Below are 19,437 nucleotides of genomic sequence, written 5' to 3' on the forward strand. Positions count from 1 at the left end.
ACCAACACTTATCTTTTTTCTCTTTGTAATAGCCATCCAACAGGTGTGGTGATATCTCATTGTGGTTTCAATTTTCATTTTCTTCACAATTAATGATATTGAATACCTTTTTATATAATTGTTGGCTATTTGTTTATCTTCTTTGGAGAGATATCTATTCAAGTCCTTCGCACATTTAAAAAATCTGGTTATTTATTTTTTGCTATTGAATTGTAGGAGTTTCTTATATATTTTTAATATTAATTTATCAACAGATATATGGTTGACAAATAATTTTCCCATTCTGTAGGTTGCCTTTTTTTCTGTTGATTGTTTCTTTTGCTGTGCAGAAGCTTCTCAGTTTGATGCAGTCTCACTTGTCTGTTTTTGTCATTTTTGCTGCCTGTCTCCACATGCATCTTTGAAAAAAGAATTAAAAGTCTGATTTTATGTAGCATTATACCATTACCACATTTAAGAAAATTTATAATTCCACAATGCCAGTTATTATTATTTTTTAAAATTTATCTTTATTGTTGAAAGTATCACAGATGTCCCCTTTGTTTGTTTTTTTCCCATTGACCCCCTCCCCCTCACATCTATCCCTCCCCCCAACATCCACCCCTCCCAGGCCTTCCCCACTCTATTGTCTGTGTCCATGGGCTATGCATACATGCATATTAATTACCCCCTCACCTTCCCTCTGAAACACAATGCCATTTAATACCTAGTTCATATTCAATTTTTACCAAATTTCCTAACAAATTATCTTTTAAAAATTGAGGTGAAACTTACATAACACAAAATTAACCATTTTAAAGGGTGCATTTATTTTATTTAGTGACATTTAGTACATTCACAATGTTTTACAAATGTCACTTTTATCAAGTTCTAAAGCATTTTATCACCCCCAAAAGGACATGCAGCATATTAGGCAGTCACCCCTCCAGTCACCAGCATCTACTAGATTTACTTATTCTGGATATTTTATGTAAACAGAATCAGCCAATATGTGACCTTTCATGTTTCCATAAATCATCTTCTAGCTATTTTTTTAGGAAGGAATTTAAAGAAGAATACAAATGAAAACTATTGGTGCAGTGTTTCTTTCCTTAATGATCATTTTGAAATGACAAGATTTCATTTTAATCTCACATCTGCCTGGGTACCCCTCTGTCTCCCACCCAGTTCCAACAAAGAAAAATATCCATGTGGAGAAACACACATTCTGCAACTCAGGCAAAGGGGCTGAGGATTTTGCCCACAACATTTTGTGGCTGTTAGAGATATTTGGAAAGGCTGCCAGGCTGAACTTAGGCCATGAACTAGTCTTCATAGTTACTGTGAAGATGTGGGCTAGTGGAGGGGGAAGTGGTGACACCCACTGGCTGTGATTATAGGCACTGCCCATTCAGGCTAGCCCAGATTGATGTGGGTGGGAGGGATATGTTTGCTTAAAAGGAAACATTGCTCTTCAGAACTAATTCTACATGACCATTCTGAATTATAATTCTATGTGATCAGTCTGAATTAGATATTCTCTTTGCTTCAGTTGCCAAAGGTATATTCTGAAATATTCTTGGCTCTATAAAAGAAAGCACATGTAAGAGCTATTGGAAGAACCACTTCCCCTCTCAACCTGCCTTCATCGTCCGTCTTCTGGTGCCTTCCCAATGTGACTTCCTGTGGTCAACAGCATTTTCAACTGAATCCTTTGGCTGAGCCCCAGCTCAGGATTCACCTGTATTATTTTCACTGGGCATGACAGCTTGAAAGAGTGGCAAGGGGTCCATGGGTTGGGTTAGCATTTAAAATTCTCCTGAGCAACACTCTATGGCTTTAAGTTGATATATGTGGTTTGTAGGCCCAGGGTATATAGCAAGAAAGGCAAATACCTGCTATCATCCCCCCGCCTCCTAGTTCCTCTGCCCATGATAGATGCTATTGGTTGGTTGCAGAATTCTTCCCCATTGAGCTTACACACTGGCCCAGGATATTTCTCAACAAAGGGTTGCAGGGAACCATAGCCAACATAAACTCTGAACATTGCAAATTAAAGTGTATCTCAACAGAAGGGCAAGAGTGTTTATGTTTACTGATTGAACTGCCATCTACAGCAAGTCTTCAAAATGCTAATCCTAGAGCTTGCTGTAGCAAAATTTATAGCAGAATTAATTATGTGAGGAGGTAGTGTATTAATTAATATTCAAAAGTAGCTGAGTAAATTTACATGCCCAAATGCTTCACCCCCTGAAGATCTGATACTGAAAGTGGTATGGTATATCCTTTCTAAAATAAAATTATTATAGGATCTTTTTATTTTTATTTATTAAAATTCTTTAAAATAAGTTTTTATTGTTGAAAGTATTATGTACGTCCTCCCCCCCGCCCCCCATTAACCTCTTCCAGTGCGTTTCCATTCTACCCCCTCTCCCAGGTCCTCACCACCCTATTGTCTGTGTCCACAGGTTATGTATATATGCATACAAGCTAATGCCAATAAACCAATGATTCTCCTTGTGAAAAAAAAATTTACTATAGGATCTTATTATCTGAGGTCTTTCTAAATAACAGTGCAGTGTTACATATCCTGAGAAGCATCGATCAGTGAAGGGGTGGGAGTGGAAAAACCCAAGTGCAAGGTGAAAGAGAAGTGTGGATGGATCTTTTAGGCCAGAATCAATGGAGACCACATTATTCTGCTTCTTGATACTTGTGCCCCAGCCACTAAAGTTTATAGGAGCCTGTTTCCTGATAACTGGAATTTTCATGGGAGCAAGAGCAAAAGTCTGTCACCTGAAGTTAAAAAAAAGTACGTTTTTAGTCTTCCCAGGAGTTCTTTTAGTGTTTCCAAGTTGTGTCTTGGCCTTAGTTGCTGTGTATTTGATATGTAGTTCATGAAGAAGAAATACAAATCTTAATCTGATTGAACCACAGTCTAAATGGACTTTTTTTTTTTGTGAAAAAGCAAAACACTGCTTATTTTTAATCTTTTTTTCTTTTTATTTACTGACATGTAATTTTTCTGCGTTTTACTTATTTTTATAGGCCATTTTTTGACAAAATAGGGTATAAGTAAAATATTTATCAGTAGTAATAACAGCAATAATAAGGTACTATTTTATGAATGCTTATTTTGGAGTCTGTTCTTAGTGCTTACCAATACTGTTTTATTCTGCCCACAGTTGTGTGAGGAAGGTATTTTTATTCCCATGTTATACAAGAGAGAAACTGAATCTCAGAGCAGTTAAGTACTTGGTAAGCAACTGATTAGAGATTTGAATGCAGATCCTTCTGACTTGAAAGCCCGAATCCTTTAACTGTTGCACTGGACTTCTCTATATGCAGAGCCATGAATGTTTGTCATTTTGTTTTCCTTCAAGTGCTTCCTGGATCAGTGTAAGCAGTGTGCTTATTTCTCTGAATCTTTTACTGAGAGATGAATCCCATTGGTTTCACCAAAATTAGTTTTTGATATATGCTCTGGCTCTGGTGTAAGACATTCTGTACTATGATTTCTAGATATTATTATGTTAAAATAAACTTAGGGCAGTAATTTATCTGATTCTACTATTTGCTAAAAAAGTTTACATCTAAGTTTTGCTTAATATAAAAAAAGGCCATAGTAAAAGCACTCAACCCTGACCTGACCAATGCCAGGAAGAGTAACAAAATAATTGGTGTATTTACATTTTCACATCGTCCACTAGCCACTTTGTTTTATATGGCCAGCAGATGTTGGGACTTAGAGCACCTGCTAAGACAAGTTGGTTCTTTATGGCTGAAGCCTGGTCCCGTGTCTGTGAGAGTTTATGTCCCCCCTGCTGGCTTGCTGGGGCCCAGTGATCTGTGCTCTTGGTTCATTAGTGCAGCCAGAGTCTGCGGTGGGTCTTGGATGCTCCTTTCAAGAGGATCTGCTGGGCCTGCTTTGATAGCGCAGCCAAGCAACTGCTGGTTGCAATGTCAAAAATGCCAGAGGCTTCTTTTCTGTGTAGAAAAATCATCTGAAAGCCCAACAGCAAGAGAAAAGCACACATTTTCTTGCCATAAAACCTAAAAACAAGTTTGGGAAAGAAGGCTGAGACAACACATGCTCCCTACTTTGGTCTGCTGTTGCCTAGATGAATGCACCTGCATTTGGAAAAACTGCCTCTTCACTTTGTCCCTCATTGAAGACAATTTGGAGACAGGCTTACAATGCCTTGTGAGAGATATGCCAACCTATTCAGTTTTCCTCCATTAGAAGCCGTGTTGGAGAAGCAAATAAGGCCACATCTACTTGTGAAAATGCAAAGAAAATCCAAGACAATATCTGAGTTGCAAGTGACCTTTCCCCACTTTGAATATTAGGGAAGATTGTTTAAATTTTCCACTTTACTTTTCATGTTTATATGAACATTCCCAACTAAAACTAATAATTTCATCCGAATGATCATATTCACTGTCTGTTTCCCTTTTCGCTTAAGAAGGCTTTACATGAAATGAAGAGATTTTGATTATATGGAGGTGAAGGACTACAGTGAACAAAATTCTAAGAATCCTCTAGACATTGTTTTATTTATAAAAGTCATGAAATTATAAGGTGTGCCCTTAAAATAATTACTAGGAAAAATTTCCCAATTGCGTTTCTCATGTGTTATAGTGTTTTGTGAGATACCTATTTCACTCCTGCCTTTCTACCACATGTGTTCAATGGTATTCGTGGCTAGGCGAGGTGGAGCTGGATAAAAACCTGTGAAAGGGAATGAAGTTGGTGACCCGACCCCTTCTTCCTCCAGACCGCTTAATTTTATCTGCTGAGGCAGTACAGGAGAAACATGTTTGAGCTTGGGGGGACTTCTATCCAAGGTGTAGCCTTTCAGATGAGCACGCCAGTTCTGCGGGACAACAGTGTCAGGAGCGTCTGAAACAGAGAGATCTAATCCTTTTAAAAATTTTATCTAGGGCTTCTGGCATATTCAAAGGAGCTGTTATTTTAAATTCGCCCACCATCTGCATGGCATCCTTCCACCCTACAAGATAAAAAGACGCTTCCACTTGGACAAAAGCTGCTGGTTAAAAGTGTTTCACTTGAGGTTTGTTTGTGTTTTTAAGTGGTAATAGCTTCTTTTCCCCCCTACCCCCACCCCCCTCAGTCTTTTAATCTAAGGGCTAGCCACATTTATGTAGCCCGTCTTTCCTATTCACTAATTCAAGATACAGAATGACAGGGAAGAGTCATATCGTAAAATACCACGAAAGCTTCTACTAGAAGAACCAGGGGGAAAGGAGAGTGAAAGAGACTTATGTTGTTGAATAGCACAAAGGTTCTTTCTGAGGTGGGCTTTCAGCCCCACCACCCATATATTTTCCAAGGACAGTTCTAGTTATAGCAGACCTTGCTAGGAATGGGCAGAAGTGGTCAAAATAATGTGTGACTGCAGGGGTGTTGAGGTAGTTTTTTTCTGAACTTGTGTTTGTAGGAGAGGAAACCCATGAAGATGTTTTAGTTTCTCCTTAAGACAACAGTAGATGATTTTGCAAAATGATCACTGAAACTTCCATTTGCAATGGGATACATAAATTATTAGCATATAGATTTTTGTATTTTTTGGAGGGCAGAGAAGATCTAAGCAGTGGTTAATTCTGTGTTACTACAGTTTCTCTAACAAATAAAAGCAAAACTAATTGCCTTGTTGGAAGCTTTTGGGGCCATGATTAAGGAATTAAGACACTGTTCTTGGAATGACAAGTTCTGGTTCCTAGGCCCTGCTTTGCCACTAACAATAAGTATGTCCAATGCTCAACTTATTCATTACAGAGGTATCACTAATGCATTATTTATTAGAGAAGCTATAGTATACAGCAGTAAAAACAAAAAAAATAAATAAAAACAACCTTGAAACAAAAATCCTAATTCCTTGCACAAACAATAAGTTGGAAAACATAATGGGCTTTGGACAATTTAAAATATATAAAAATCAAATGGCTAATAAACTTAAAATAAAATCAAGCTCCAGTAATTAAATAAAAGCAAATCAGCAAGCTACCATTAGTTTTACTTATCAATTAGGAAAGAGTTTCAAAAATAGTGATGACTATTGTTGTTGGGAGTGTGGCAGAAATTAATATTTATACAACTTTCTGGACTTGGCAATTTAAAGCCTTTTACCACTTAAACCAACAATTTCACTTTCAATATGTATTTCAAAGAAATAGGAATGTGCATAGAAATTTCTGTCTCATGAAAACAATGCTTCTAGTAATAAAATATTGAAAATAGTGCCATAATAGGGGACTAGTTAAATTATTGATTATATATTCAGATTCTGAAATACTATGTAGTTTTTAAGAATTATCTATAATAATAAAAGCATAATATGCTAATTAGACCAGACATCCTTCCGGACCTCCTTCTGATGAAGCCGCAGCGGGCAGGGGCTGAGGCAGAGGCAGCCGACGTGGCAGGGGGCCAAGTCCCTTGCACAAATTTCATGCACCAGGCCTCTAGTATGTAAAATAATATTCAATGCAGTGGAAAAGTTTGTACTACAGTATTATTTGAAAACAAAAGCAGGTTACAAGACAATATCTACAACATGATTCTAATTTTGTAAAAAAATATGCATAAGGTTGAGGGCATATGCTAGGGGTGGGAGTGGCTGGGGAGAGGTCAATGGGGACAAAAGGAGGCATATGTAATACTCTAAACAATAGAGAATTTAAATTAAATAATGCATAAGGAAATTATTAACATGTTAATAGTCACTAACTTTGGGGTACATGGATTACCCATAATTTTGCTTTACGTATTTGTGCTTTTATACATTTTCTAAATATTCTTCAACAAGCACATTATTTATCTTGTAATTTGAATAAGAATAAATAAATACTATGGAAAAATGGTCTTTACGTCTGGTTACCTTTGGCAAATCACTTAAACTTTCTGGACTTGAGATTCTAAAATGAGCCAATTGATTAGATGAGCTTGAGGTTAACTCTGTGAGTCTGAGTTACCAGGCTCTTCAGCAGTAGTAATGTCTTTGCCATTTTGGCTAACAGGTATTGAGGGAGAAGGTAAAAGGCATTATTTATTTTTAATTATTTGGCATATTTCCAAAACATTGAGTCAATTTAATGTAATTACCTTTTCATAATTATAATTTCAGAAGTGCTTCCACTTCAATTTCAACTAATCTTTTCGTCAGCTCCTTATATTCTCTGCCCGTGAGCTTGGGGGTGTACAGGATCGTAAACAAACATTTAGGCACATGGATTTCTGCTATTTAAAGAAAACCTGTGGCGAGTACTTATTTGAATCAAATTCTTTGGTAAATTAAGTAATAGCCACCAATGGTCATTCTGGAGTTCCCAGTTTCCCTGAATGGTTCTTGGCCACAAGCCACATGATTTTTTGGGGAAATTCAATGAGAGTAACAAGATGGTATCTGGAATGTGCAGCAAAACCAGTGGTTGTGCTGTTGTGCAGCAGGCTGTTCTGAGGCGGCTCTGTTTCACACGCTGTGGGCAGCTTTGAGGATTAATTACTGGAGTTGTTTTTTATTGTTGTTTTTTTCTTCTGAGACTCAAGCGTATTTTCATTTGCCTTTCTGTATTGCCTGTACCTCTTGAACCATTTTTGGTCTTAGTTCAGTGATGGCTATTATTCTGATGGGTAATGTAATATGTAAAATCTATGTTTCTATCCTGATTGTGACCATAAAATAACTTGTTTTCAATAGTATTAAGAGAGGATAAGGCCCTGCCTGGTTTGGCTCAGTGGATAGAGCATTGGCCTGCGGACTGAAGGGTCCCAGGTTCGATTCCAGTCAGGGGCATGTACTTTGGTTGTGGGCACATCCCCAGTAGGGGGTGTGCAGGAGGCAGCTGATCGATGTTTCTCTCTCATCGATGTTTCTAACTCTCAGTCCCTCTCCCTTCCTCTCTGTAAAAAAATCAATAAAATATATATATAAAAAAGAGAGAATAAGGATAAAATGAATTGTTTTGGGTTAGATTTTTCATTCTTCCTCGTATGCTGTCTGGATTAATTTTATTTTATATTCTGTTAGAAGATATATAGATACACACACACACACACACACAATTTTTATTAATTTTCAGTTAGCCACTTCAGTTTTCACCCTCCATGTTTCTGGACTATTGGTTCTTCAGTTCAAGGTAATATTCTCTGGCACAGAAACCAAGCATGTGTTCTGACATTTCCATTGAAGCATGGAAGAGTGGCTCCTGAGATGCCCTCTTAGAGCACAGGTCCCAGCTGGGGCCAAGGCTGCAAGACAAAACGGTAGCATTTTGATGGAACCAGCACTTCTGCTCTGCATAGTTCCAGGAGCTGAAACCAGTCATCAGCCTCCTACTCTCAGTTACCCCTGACTGACTCACTGGGACTGGGGTGGGGAGGAAGAAGTATAGGAAAATAAAAATCATGCTGTGCTGACTGCAGGATTCTCACAAATGGAATTACTGACTTTGAGGGTAGAATAATGTTAAGAACTATGAAATGTCTAAGATTTTGTTCTATGTACAAGCTAATGTGTTAGCCTGCCATAGTTTCATGGGATGTTGGAGGAGACGTGAGACTACTGGTTTAGAGACAAAAGACTTTACTACTTCAGCAAGCAAGTAGCATGGATTTCATGTTCTTGTTAGTTCCCCTTGACCCCCAAGTCCCATGGGCCATTTGGAGGGGTCCAGATGGATGTTGCTCATGCAATGAGTTTTTGTCACAGCCTAAGAACCCCAGATATTTTGTAATAAGTGCAATCAAACTGCCCAACGTTTGCCCTGTTATATCTTTACTAGTGGCCCTGTGCACGGATTTATGCACATTGAAAGGAAATTAATTAGAAGGTGGTCGGCATGGTGGGACTGGGTGAGATGGGCCAGATATGCACTGGAGCCAACATCCCACAGTTCCTCCCTGGCTGGCCGCACCTGGGGTGGCACCATGGCTCAAAGGGCATCTGTGAAGTAAGCCAGGTCCCTCCAGCAGTTGGGGTTCCTCGACCTGGCCTGTGGGGATAGGGCCAAAACCAGCTCTCCCAAGGTGTCCCTGAGTGCTAGAGGGCACTCCGCAAAGTTGCTGTCGTACAGGGAAAGTGTGCAGTAAACCAGATTCAGGGTCAACAGTGCCCCAGCAACAACATAACCCATGGCCAAAGGTGGAATCGTGCGGTCCCGCGGGGAATCAGACTCCCTCCTCTCTGGTTCTGGGTTGTGTCACCTGAGAACCGCCGCTGCCAAGTCACCGCAGCTCTGCAGCTCCTGCATTGAGCGTCTGCCCCCTATGGTCAGTGCACATCATATGTACCAGCCATTTGGAAGGTTGGATGGTCGGACAGTCGCTTAGCTTTTTACATATATAGATTCTACTGGGCAGTGGGTACACCTGCTCTCATAAGGTCTTTCAGTGTTTTTAGTGCTGCAGAAGTGCCATTCAATTGTTGCTAACAGTTTTCATTTAGAAGTAGAGGCATCACATGTAGATAAAACATTTTCCCCTTGTCCTCAGAAAAAGCTGTGAAGTTACCATGTACCATGCAGATTCTTCAAACTGAGATGTTAAATATTTTAGCTCAATAAATTGGGGGAATCTTTAGCAGGTAGTGAGTTTTCAAATTAGTGGAAATAGTTTTTACTATAATGTAAATTTCATTTGGTTGGTGCTTCACAACTTTCACAGTTCTTGAGAGATGGGTATGTGTATTTTCTCTAAATTTTTGGTGTCATGAGATGGTGAGACCAGACGAAACAAGGAGGAACTTGTATGCTGAGTTCTTCTGGAGAAAAATGTGGAATAGTTGGCTTGACTTTGGCTCAGTGCTACCTAACACACATAATCCTGACTTTGGGAAATGTTTGGCTAACTCGGTGATCATCTTAGATGGGCCATGAATGCCAGGCCAAATCTTCTGAGTGAAGATGGGGGTTTTCTCTGAAAAACATGGGTTGTCACTCTCAGTCATTCTTGGAGAGAAACTATGGCATCTTAGAAGTGGGGAGGGAAAGCAGTACTTTTTCTCAGAAACCAAGCGAGGAGGTAGGGCCAGGACTCTGGGGACAGAGACACCTAGACACTTCTTCTGGTGGCCCTTCCATGTGGAGAATCCGAAAGGAACCCACCCGGGTGTAAATCATTCTGTATTGAATCCCCCATTCCCTTTTAAAAAATTCTTTATTGTTTAAAGTATTACACATAGTATTACATATGTCTCCTTTTCCCCCATTGACCTCTCCTTGGCCACCCCCATCCTCCCCAGCACAAGCCCTCACACCCTAGTGTCTGTGTCCATTGGTTATGCTTATTTGCATGCATACAAGTCCTTTGGTTGATCTCCCCCCCACCCCCTTCCCTGCCTTCCCTCTGAAGTTTGATGGTCGGATCGATGCTTCTCTGTCTCTGGATCTATTTTTGTTCATCAGTTTATGTTGTTCATTATATTCCACAAATGAATGAGATCATGTGATATTTATTGAACCCTTATTAGCCATAAGCTTTCATTAAAATTCTGTGTAATGTTACCGCCTGAGTTTAGCTGGACGTTGGAAAGTTAAAGGAGGGGACTGTGTTCACTGTGAGGACGGAGGAGTAAAGGAGCATGTCTTCTTCACTCAGCCTTGATCCTCTCCTCTAAGCCTGACTTGTGGTGGCTATGCCACTTTAAAGGGATAAGGGGCCCAGGTATCTTCGAATGGTGGTCTGTGCTGGAACAGAGAACCATGGTTAGGAGCCCGATAGGGGTGTGGTCATGGGCTATGACCACAAAGACAGAACTTTTTTTAGGAACAGGTAGGCATCCTTGGGAATTCCCAGATACTCCTGAGTAAGGAAATCTGAATATCCTACATGGCAAGTTGGGGAATTAAATACTGGTCATTTCAGCATTAAAGGAAGTCAGAAACACCTGGATTATATAAATTGTGATATGGCCATGTGATGAGCTACCATACAATGATTTAAGTCATATTACTGTTCATTAAAGTATTGTAAAAAAGAGCCACACCAAAATGTTAACATTGATTATTTAAGAATGCAGGAGTTATAGATGATTACCCCCCACCACTCCCTTCTTCTACATTTTCTATGATTTGCACCATCTCAATTACCACATACATTTAAGAATCAGGGGGGAAAATATGCATTGTGGGAAGCAAAATTTAGTTCTGCTGGCCAAAGCAAAAGGGAAAACTTAGTGAGTTACAACATTTTTTCTTAATACTCAAGCTAGTGTTTCTAGCAGTTATTAAATACAGTCCTGAGGAGGTAGGCATTCTCTTTCCTGCCAGAGGAGGAGGCCTTGCACCTCTGGGTGCATGAGGCTACTGTTTGTGTCACACCCTAACTCTATGTGAGCATTCCGACTCCACCTCCTCCTAGCCCTCAGGGAAAGTTAGCTTCTTTTGTAGGCAAAGCAGCCACCCAGAAGCCCTAATGGCAGGCCTTACTACCAGCAAAATCTCACATGACAAATTCGTCCTTTGTGCTGATACAATTGGCTTGTCACCTCATTTTTACAGCTAATTAGCTCTTTAGTAAGCGATGGCTAGTGTCAGAGGTCATCTGATACCTGATTCTGATAAATTGACCGTAAATATTACCGTCCATCTGTATTTGCTGTTCAAAACACTGCCTAGTGACCAGATTTTAAACTCTTTTTGTGAGAGACCCTGCTTATTTTTGTTGGCAAGATAAAGTTTCCAGATAATGCTCATGAAACTTATCATCCCTGAAGTTATCTGAGGTTGCTACTCAATTAGCCTTTCCAATGGGTCGTGCTACCCACAGGGGTCGGGGTGGGGGGAAGCATTCACAGTTTCCAACTTTTCCCAGAGTTTCTTTTGTTTCCTCAGATAAATCAGAAAATCACTGAAGGAACCCTTGTTTTGATTCTGTCCTTCATTAGTATAACTTTTAGAAACATTGTATAGTTGTTTTTTTTAAAAAAACATTTGTATTGATTTTAGAGAGGAAGGGAGAAGGAGAGAGAGACAGAAACATCAATTATGAAAGGGAGCCACGAAATTGGCTGCCTCCTGCACGTCCCCCACTGGGGATTGAGCCCGTAACCCAGGCATGTGCCCCTGACCGAAATCGAACCCGGGACCCTTCAGTCCGCAGGATGAGCCAAACCAGCCAGGGCAACATTGTATTGTTTTTTAACAACAACGCTGGTAATGCTAAGTGCAGCCCCTACTATAGGCCAGGACTATGCTAAAAGGTTCATGTGCATTAAGCCCTTGCATTCTCACAATACTCTATCTAGAGATAGTTTTAATCCCTAAATAATGGATGAGAAAACTGAGGCTTGGAAAGGCTAAACTTTTTGCCCAATATCATACAGGTAATGAAGGATGGAGACTTTGCTCAAGTCTGCCTGACTCCTATGTCAGGTCTCTTCACCCTATGCCGTACAGCCATATGAAACTAGTTATTACCATCACTAGCTGGTTAATAAACTAATTCTGAAAATATCTCTGGGGTGAATTGTATGTTAATGGTCATTTGTTACAGGCCATTTACAGATCAGTAATATCCAGTGAATATGGAAGAGCAGCAACAAAAAGAGATTAGAGATGAACCTAAGGTCTTGGTTTCCAGGGGAGCCATGGGTTGTCTAGACTGAGGCTGGCAGTTGGAATTGAACTGGGACAAATCAGGTGAGCAGTGCTTCTTCTCTTGGTTCCACTTGGAAGCCCAGGGGTAGCATATGAGCTGTTCAAGTGTGGATAGGGAGCAAGGCAAAGGCAGTACAGTCAGCTCTCAGGTGGAGCTGCTGGAAAGCACGAGCTTTTTATATCAACAAGAGAGAAAAGAGCACAGATTCTGGTTGTGTTCCTGAAATGCCAGTGCACACATTTCTACACAACCAGGGCTCACTTGTTTCCAAACCCAAAATATTTTTTCAGAGAATTTAATAGATTTCTTCACTCCCCTCACCTACTACATCCCCACCTCCGACCTGAGGGACAGTGTGTAATACGGAAGGCTTCTGGGAAGGCATATTAAAAGGATTAAATCATCGATCACTAATGAGATGTCCCGGATATAGCAGCAAGTAGACAGAATCTAGGACTCTAGGCTAGTCCTGTTGTGCAGAGATGGTAATAGAAACCAAAGAATACAGAGACTGCCGTTTCCTTTCTGCTAGGTTGACCAGATACAGTAACAGCATTTGACAATAAGAAAGATATAAAAGGAGCAGACCAGAACGGGATGTACCTGACTGCTATGCAAATTCAGATTGTAGACTTAAAAACATGAGAGGTTAGGTATGCAAATGTGGGACAAAGCATAATCAATCAGCCAACCCCTAAGTGTATTGAATAGCCTTGAGTAATAGAGTCAGCACTGTGTGAGACGCCAAGTGATGACACAGTCTCTGACCTTAACTAGGAGGCAAAGGAGGTATAGAGCGAACACACAAGTGAGACCATATAGGCACAGGAATTTTAGAAGACAGCCTGGATTAGAGGAAAGAGAATTTGATTGGGAATCAAGAGACTTGTATGTTTTCTTCTTGGTTTAAACACTAATTAGCTGTGTGACCTTGAACAGGCAAATTTATCTCTCTGGGTCTTTCTCAGTTTCCTGTTTGTACAATGAGGGAGATGGCAATCCCAGAGGTCTTTCCAGAACTAATATTCTAATATAAGGGAGGAATTTCCATGGGCCTAAATCTATCTCCATGTCCCAGAAATAGGGGGTAAGAAATGGCCAGGCATGGACAATGAGAGTGTGTGTGTGTGTGTACACGCAGTTGCAGGTGTGGGGCTTGTGAGGAAGGGGCGTGGAGGCAGGAGAGGGATTGATTTAGCATTGTGTGAGGTAGAAATGGAGAGGTGGAGCACACTCAGATATGACAGCAAAGGCCAGTCCCTGTAAAACTCAATTTCTTGATGTGAAGCAACTGCACAGTTAATCAAACCAAAAAAAAAAAAAAACAAAAGAAACCAACAACACACAAGCCATCATTTTTTATTCCTCTCTTTCCCTTGCTAATCACATCTAAGTCCATCAAGAATATATACTCAGATCAATCGACTTCTCTCCCTCCCTATCACCACCAACTTAGTCCAGCTGCCAACACTCTCTCTTTTGAAAGAAAGCAACAGCCTTGTGCCTGGTCTCCCTGAATCTCTCTACTTTAGAGTTGGTCCCCTACGATGGGGCAAGAGCAATGTTTGCAAATTATCCATGGGCCCTGTCACTGCCCTGCCTAAATCCCTCTAATGAGTTTGAGTTGCACTTAGAATAAAGCCATTCTAACATCCCTCCCCCGCCCCCTCCCCCGCCCCTATCATCGCCATATCTACAAGGAACTACATGACCCAGCCCCATCCTTCATTGTCCTCATGTCTTCCACCTATTCACTTTCTCCCAACCTCATTGGCCTCCTTGCCTAGTTTTGGGCATTTCTAGCACACTTTTGCCTCAGATTTTTTGCATTTGCTCTTCCTTCTGCCTGGAATAGTCTTCACTGATAACTTCAGAGTTAGTTTTTTCCTATTATTCTCAGGTTGACGCTCAAAGGTCACTTCCCTAAGGAGCCTTCTTCAACCTCCTGTCAAAGATGGGCTGGTCTAATCATATTTTATCATGCTTTATTACAGCACCCAGTTTCATTGTCTCCATAGTATAAGTGGAAAATTATTTATGTTCTTATTGGCTTATTGTCTACTTCCCCCACTAACAAGTAAGCCCAAAGATAATAGGGACCTATTCTGCGTTGTTCAACTTTGTGTTTCTTGCCCTGTAACAGGCACCCAATGTTTGCTGAATGAATGAAAGAATGCGTAAGATAAATAGGAATAAAACACAGTGATATGGTACAGTGGTTTCAGGTACCATGGATCAGCTATCAGGCAGACCTGGATTCAAATTCCAGATTTGCCATTTTCTCGGCAGCCACATGACCTTGGGCAAGTTATATAATCTCTGTAAAGCTCAGGTGTTAAATGAGGAGGAAATGATGTCAACATCACTGGGCTGTGGAGTATATTACATGCAATAATAGCTTTAAAACACTAAGCTCAGTGCTTCATAGAATTAGCTTCTTGTTTCTTTTTACATTTTGCCTCCGGTCTTCCTTTCTTTAGCTCTAGATTTCATTTGAACAGAGAAGGAAAATGATATTAGCACAGAAAGGGATCCTCCCGCCCCTTTATTCCTTCCTCTTTCCCTTCCTTCCTCTGCCTCTTACTCCCTCTTGTTCTCTCTTTCTTCCTCTCACCTTTCCATATCTTTTATTTGTTTATATAGAAGTATATTTATTTACTAGAGGTCCAGTGCATGAATTTGTGCACCTTGAAAGGAACTGTGGGCCACGAGGCTGCAGTGGGCAGAGGGGCGGGTCTTGGCCCATCCTCCGTGCCCCTACCCACCTCTCCCAATGAGGCCCCCAATCCCCTGTCTGCCGGAAGCCCTGCTTCCGCTGCAGTTGCTCCCACGTGCTGATGGTGCCGGCCCCGCTCGCACTTACTGATGGCACAGAGTGATTGGGGCTGGCACCAGCAGTGGGTGCGAGCAGGGCTGGCGCTGTCAGTGGGTGCGAGTGGTGGCTGCTGCCCCGATCGCCCCTCAGGAGCAGGGGGAGGTGGAGAAGCCCTCAGGGGGGATTGGGGCTGGCAGCTGCCGCTCGCACCTGCTGACTGAGCCGAGCGATCAGGACCTGCTCCAGCACTGACTGCGGGCATGAGTGGGGGCGGCACTGGCAGTGGGGGTGAGCAGTGGCTGCCAGCCCTGATCACCCCACAGGAGCAGGGAGAGGTGGAGAAGCCCTGAGGGGTGATCAGGACCAGAACTGGGTGCTGGCAGCAGGTGTGAGCACCCAGCAGGACTGTTGTGCGTGGGAGCAAAGAATTTTCAGTAACCACCAGAGGCTTGCCCTGATGACAGTGACCATCGTCCCACCTTGGTCTGGCGTCCCCGCTCACCAGCTCCACCATCCCGCCACAGCCAATGCCCACCATGTTCCATGCTCTGCCACCTGCTGCTCATGCCCACCATGTTTTGAGCATGACCCCTGGTGGTCAGTGCATATCATAGTGACCGGTTGTTCGGTTGTTTGGTTGTTCTGCTGTTCAGTCTATTTGCATATTAGGGTTGAATATATATAGATAGCCAATTGCTAACAGCATTCAGTAGATAAATGCACGTGTAATATAACTCGTTTTGGTATTGTTCTTAAAATTTTATTTGTAAGAAAGCATATAATTAAATAATGTTAACTATTAAATCTGACATTCAAATAGATAAAATAATGTTTATATATTAATAATAACCATTTATATAGTACTTTGAATAATAAATGGTATTCAGTAGCATTATTTAATCTGATTTTATTTGATGTATTCTCACATTATACACAGAAAACCAAAAGCTCAGGGTAGTGGGTGGAATTGTGTAACCCACTGTGTCCAAGTCCTAATCTTTGGTATCTGTGAATGTGACCTTATCTGGAAGGTAATTACATTGCAGATGTAATTAAGTTAAGGATCTGGAGGAGAAATCATCCTGGATATAGAATGGGCCCTAAGTCCAATGACTAATGTCCTCATAAGAGAAAGGAGGGGGAGCTTTGAGATACAGAGACATGCAGGGAAGCAGGCCATGTGAAGACAGAGGCAGAGATTAGAGTGATGTATTTACAAGCCAAGGAATGCAAGGATTGCCCACAGCCACCAGAGGCTAGGAGAATGGCATGCAATAACTTTCCTCAGATCTTCCAGAAGGAACCAACCCCATGGACCTTGGTTTTGCACTTTTGGCCTCCAGAACCATAGAGAAGAAATTTCTGTTGCTCTAAGCCACCATGTTTGTGGAAATTTGTTAGAGCAGCCCTGGAAAACTAATATATTCAGCGAATTTACGAAGGTTCATTATTGAGACCAGAGACCATCCATAATGCTAGTTGGCAAATATGTATAAGACTCATGGATTTATGAAGATTCTCCCAGGTTGGAGGCTGGTCTTACTCTCATCTTAACAAGTGCTAACAAATCAAATCTTCCTTGACAATATACTTTGAATGTATGTACTTCTATCTCTACAGCTGCCACCCTGGTCCATTTGATGACCTCTTTTACATGGACTCTGAAAAAAGCTTCTAACTGGCACTCCTGCTTCCACTGATGCCTCCCTCCAGTCCACTCTTTGCAGAGCAGCAAGAATGGATTGATTGTCTTGAACCCTCAATGGATAATTTTATTCTAAGTGCAGTGATAGTCATGGCCTCACACCTTCAATGGCTTCCCATTGAAATTAGAGTAAAATAACCTCTTTCTACTGTGAACTCCAAAGCACGTAATGACCTGGTGCAGGCCTTCTCTCCAAATCCATCTGAAGCACCCTACCCTTGCTTACTCTGCTTCAGCCTTTCCTATAGGTTATTTAACATGAGGGAGAGGAGACCACATCTGTCTTGTTCATCTTTGTATTTTCACTGCCTAGTAGAGTGCCTGGCACTTAATTGATAATCAAAAGATAGTTGCTGATTTAGTAGATGAATAAATAGATGGTGTAAGGAGGTCTCCACTCCTTTGTGGGTCTCCTTTTGATAGGGCCCTAGAGTCTTTTTGATATTAGTGCATTCATTTTAGCTGATATTTTTCCTAGGATTCATGTGCTTTCTATAGATTGCCATTGTCATAGTTCTTTTACTTGCATAGCCAACCTAGGAATTGAGCTAGTTGTAATGGTAAAAAGGATATAGCTCATTAAAATGGGAATTGATAAATCTTCTTATTTCTCCAAAAGCTGTCTCTTTTTATTTTCATATTTCAGTTGTCTTGTCCATGGCCTATAAATGGGTTATTTTCTGTTTGGCAGACTTCCCTGACCCCCTGCACACACCCCCCCCCCCACACACACACACACTCCTCCTTTTTTGCTTTGCTCACTGCCTCTGTGGGCTGACCATCATAGACAAATTTACCCTGGCCTCCAAGTCAGCTAGCTTCTGTTCTGTTTGGCCAATGGGAGACTGGAAAGCTGGAAGAGAGAGGGGAGTCAGGGTATTTCTTCCCCATTCCATCTATGCTCTATTCATGGTCTCTGGCAGTGGCTGCATCCCTCTAGGACTATAGCTTCTGTGTGGCTGCTCCTCCTCCTGGTCCTTGAGCTCTGGTGATACTGTTTCTTCTTCTTTCACTTTCAGGAATGAACTATAGGTGGTAACAACTTCCTGATACTGTGGGTTTCTGGGTGCCTCATCACCCATTGGTGGTTCCCTGAACTCTCTACAAACTTCATAAATAGTTTCTTCATTAAAATCTCTTGAAACATCTGTAGGTTCTGTTTTCTGCTGGAACCTGGATTTTAACACTTTATTAACTCTTAGGGCAAAAGAATAAGGGTCTTGAGTTGGACAATATCTACTTGTTGGCTCATGACCAGTTTTCAAGTTGAATTAATTGAATAACCTTAGCTTCCCTGTCATAGAAGAAGCCCAGAATCTGTTTGATATGTTGCCTTTATGTACTGTGGCAGAGACTGTTAACACTCATCCAATATCCATGGGTTGCAGTAGGTTGGGGACTTGTGATGGGATTCTGACCCATGGGAGGTAGGTGTCATTGATGTGTATCAGTGTCTGGGAGGGCCTTTTAAGATTTTCTATCTTCCCACTTATTCTTCCTTGACCAGAGCAACCTCGCAGGTCAATGTTCAGGTGGTCCAGCTACAAGATGGAAGAGGGATGCTCAATATGTTATAGACTTTGCATGACTGACAAGCATACCTTTATGGGCTTAGTCACAGATTTTGGGGTTATATTTGTTACTTCAGCACTTATTAGCCTATTTTGCCATACATGTACCATGCAGATTTATTAATCCCTAATATCTTATGTTTTTTAGGGCCTAAATTAGCAATAAAAAACACCCAACCTCTTACTCCTTCTCCCTGACACCAGGATCATAGTAGACATTGTGGCCAAGCAGGGCACTCTTCAAGGTGAGCCCAGAGTGTCTTCTGAATCATTATCTACACAGGACTCGAAGCTGACACTGGCAACCAATAGACAACACCTAATTCTAGTCCAGTGATGGCAAACCTTTTGAGCTCGGCTTGTCAGCATTTTGAAAAACCCTAACTTAACTCTGGTGCCGTGTCACATATAGAAATTTTTTGATATTTGCAACCATAGTAAAACAAAGATTTATATTTTTGATATTTATTTTATATATTTAAATGCCATTTAACAAAGAAAAATCAACCAAAAAAATGAGTTCGCGTGTCACCTCTGACACGCGTGTCATAGGTTTGCTATCACTGTTCTAGTCCCTATTCTACAGGGTAAGCCTTTCTGTGTGCTAGGTCCAACCACTTACTAAAATGTAATTTGACAATTTTTTGTTGTTTATTTTTGTAACGGGAAACAGCATTTTTATGGTTCATCCATTTTAATTCAAGTTGTTGGTAAATTTTTGAGTGCCACTTCTAAAATATTCATAAAT

General features: G+C 41.0%; 1 long non-coding RNA gene across 1 annotated transcript in view; it reads left to right on the top strand.

Annotated features, from left to right (window-relative positions):
- Positions 1–4,927: 4,927 nt before the first annotated feature.
- The window catches only part of LOC118654121, a 50,973-nt gene continuing 36,463 nt past the window's right edge, over positions 4,928–19,437 (top strand). The window contains exon 1 of the long non-coding RNA XR_004966974.1: positions 4,928–5,054. This is a non-coding gene — a long non-coding RNA (uncharacterized LOC118654121). The remainder of the gene's footprint in view (positions 5,055–19,437) is intronic.

The sequence above is a fragment of the Myotis myotis genome, unplaced genomic scaffold (genome assembly GCF_014108235.1).
Source record: "Myotis myotis isolate mMyoMyo1 unplaced genomic scaffold, mMyoMyo1.p scaffold_m19_p_1, whole genome shotgun sequence".
In the NCBI taxonomy this organism is placed as follows: domain Eukaryota; kingdom Metazoa; phylum Chordata; class Mammalia; order Chiroptera; family Vespertilionidae; genus Myotis; species Myotis myotis.